This window comes from Arachis hypogaea, chromosome 15 (genome assembly GCF_003086295.3).
Source record: "Arachis hypogaea cultivar Tifrunner chromosome 15, arahy.Tifrunner.gnm2.J5K5, whole genome shotgun sequence".
In the NCBI taxonomy this organism is placed as follows: Eukaryota; Viridiplantae; Streptophyta; class Magnoliopsida; order Fabales; family Fabaceae; genus Arachis; species Arachis hypogaea.
In genome coordinates this window covers 90,659,706-90,662,886 of record NC_092050.1, presented here as the reverse complement: position 1 = coordinate 90,662,886, position 3,181 = coordinate 90,659,706, and the positions used below count along the sequence as shown (strand labels likewise).

Genomic DNA, 3,181 nt, shown 5'->3' with positions numbered 1-3,181 from the left:
ATCTTTAATAAACCTTCTGTAAAAGCCAGCATGTCCTAGAAAACCCCTAATTGCCTTAACATCACTTGGTGGGGGTAATTTTTCAATGAGTTCCACTTTAGCTCTGTCCACCTCAATGCCTTGGTTAGAAACCTTATAGCCAAGAAGTATTCCTCCTGTCACCATAAAGTGACATTTCTCCCAGTTCAAAACCAAATTAGTCTCTTGACATCTTTTCAATACCAGGGCTAGGTGATTTAGGCAATTAGAAAAGGAATCTCCGAATACTGAGAAGTCATCCATAAAGACTTCGATGAATTTTTCTATCATATCTGAGAAAATAGAGAGCATGCAGCGTTGGAAAGTTGCAGGCGCATTGCATAGCCCAAATGGCATGCGCCTGTAGGCAAACACTCTATATGGGCAAGTGAAGGTGGTTTTCTCTTGGTCTCTTGGATCAACCACTATTTGGTTATATCCTGAATAACCATCGAGAAAACAGTAATATGCGTGTCCTGCAAGTCTTTCCAGCATTTGATCCATGAAAGGAAGGGGGAAATGATCTTTTCGTGTAGCTTCATTGAGTTTTCTGTAGTCTATGCACATCTGCCATCCTGTGACGGTCCTCGTAGGGATTAGTTCGTTCTTCTCATTGGGGACTATGGTGATTCCTCCTTTCTTTGGGACAACTTGCACAGGACTGACCCAAGGGCTGTCTGAGATCGGATAGATCACCCCTCCTTGCCACAACTTCATGACTTCTTTCTGTACCACTTCCTTCATGACTGGATTCAGCCTCCTTTGGGGTTGAATGGATGGTTTGGCATCATCTTCCAACAGTATCTTATGCATCCATATGGCCAAACTTATTCCCTTCAAGTCAGCAAGGGTCCATCCAATGGCCTCCTTGTGCCTTTTTAACACTTGGAGTAGCTCCTCCTCTTGTTCTTGGCCGAGAGATGAGTTTATGATCACTGGATAACTTTCATTTTCCCCTAGATATGCATACTTGAGAGTGGGTGGCAGTGCCTTCAGTTCAAGTTTGGGTGCTTCTTTTTTTTCATTCTTCTCCTCTATTATGCCCTGAACCTGAACTTAGCTGTTGCAGCTTCTTCGCTTGATGCTGATTCCTCCTCTTCTGTTAACTCTCCAAGTTCTTCTTCTTCAAAAGTCTCTTGTACCATATCTTCCAGTGAGTCCAACCTCATACATTCTCCCAATGGTTCATGTGGGTAGTTCATGGCCTTGAACACATCGATCATCATTGTTTCATTGCGTAGTCTAAGGGTAAGTTCGCCCTTTTGGACATCGATGACAGCTCCAGCAGTAGCTAAGAATGGTCTACCCAAGATGATAGAAGCCTTAGCTCCTTCCTTCATGTCTAACACTACAAAATCTGCTGGAAAGATAAAGTCTCCTACCTTCACTAGCAAGTCTTCCACTATGCCGTGAGGAAACTTGAATGATCGGTCTGCCAGTTGCAAGGCCATTTTTGTTGGTTTGGCCTCCTCAATCTACATTTTTCTCATCATAGCTACAAACATCAGATTTATGCTGGCTCCTAAATCACATAGAGCTTTTTCCACTGTTATTTCTCCTATAATACAGGGAATCTGGAAGCTCCCAGGAACCTTCAATTTCTGGAGCAGTATATGCTGAATGATAGCACTATATTCTTCGGTTAGTATCACAGTATCGTTGTTCTTCCAGCTTCTCTTCTTGGTCATCAACTCCTTCAAGAACTTGGCATAGAGCGGCATTTGCTCTATTACTTCAGCAAAGGGTATGTTAATCTGTAGTTTCTTAAAAATTTCTAAAAATCTGGAGAACTGACTGTCATCCCCCTTCTTCCTCAATTGTTGAGGATATGGGGCTTTCGGAATATATGGCCTCAGCTCTTCTCCCTTTGGATGTGCATTGGAGGTGGGGACTTGAACTTCATTTTATTCCTCCTTTCTTCGAATTGCATCTTTCTCTTATAGTTTCTTGGAAGTCTCCTTCAATTCCTTTCCACTTCTGAGGGTGATAGCATGACACTCCTCCCTCCGATTTGGTTCAATGTTACTGTGAAGGTCATGGCTGGGAGCTTGCTAAAATAGGTAGCCAATTTGTGTCTCAAGTTTCTTGATGGCAGCGTCTTGATTCTGCATGTTGGATCGTACTTCCTCTCGGAACACCTTACTATCTTGGATTTCCTTGCATATGCCTTCAAGTAGAGTCTCAATCCTTGATAGTCTTTCTTTCGATGATGGAAAGTTGAGATTGGAGGGATGAGAAGGGCCATTTTAGCTTTGGTATGGATGCTGAGATGTGTTGTTAGAAGAGTGCTGATATGATCTCTGTGTGGAATGTTGGTGAGCTGCATTGTTGTTGGGATTGTGGCGTCTCTGATCTTGGCCTTGGTCTTGTTGATTTCCCCACCCAAAGTTTGGGTAGTTCCTTCAGCCAGGATTATACGTTTTGGAGTATGGGTCATGGTTCTGCCTAAGTGAATTTCAAATGTAGTTGGCTTGCTTCTGACTATCCTCTGCTTCTTCATTCACTCCTTCTTGAGTTGCTGCTGAAATGGTGATTGCTGCTACTTGATTCCTCTCCATCTTCTTGGTGAGGTCAGCCAATTGCTTGGTAATCATCTTGTTTTGAGCTAGCAGTGCATCCACATTGTTTACCTCCATCACTCCTCTAGTGCTGCCTCTTTCAGAAGCATAGAAGTAGTCATTCTCAGCTACAGTCTCAATGACATCTATGGCTTCTTCAATGGTCTTCTTCTTGTTCAGAGATCCCCCGGATGAGTGGTTTACTGCCTTCTTTGATTCATAAGAAAGACCTTCATAGAAAATGTGTAACTGCACCCATTCATTGAACATATCTAGTGGGCACCATCTTGTCAAGTCTTTAAACTTCTCCCATGCTTCATATAGAGTCTCACCATCTTGCTGCCTGAAAGTTTGAACCTCAACTATCAACCTGTTGATGATTCTTTGAGAAGTATAGAATCTCGCCAAGAATTTGTTTACCACATCTTCCCAGGTTGTTAGGCTCTCCTTTGGGAAGGATTCCAGCCATTTAGATGCCTTGTCCTTGAGTGAGAAGGGGAATAGAAGTAGTCTGTAGGTGTCAGGATGAAACCATTAGACTTCACAGTGTCACATATCCTCAGGAAGGTGGTTAGATGTTGTTTGGGATCTTCTTGCACACTTCC

At 42.9% G+C, this 3,181-nt stretch overlaps 1 non-coding gene across 1 annotated transcript; it reads left to right on the top strand.

The window, feature by feature from the left end:
* The first annotated feature begins 2,841 nt into the window (after nt 1-2,841).
* On the top strand, nt 2,842-2,948 carry LOC112752676 (small nucleolar RNA R71). The gene has a single exon (XR_003177102.1). It is a non-coding gene; the product is annotated as a small nucleolar RNA R71 (small nucleolar RNA).
* Nucleotides 2,949-3,181: the final 233 nt, after the last annotated feature.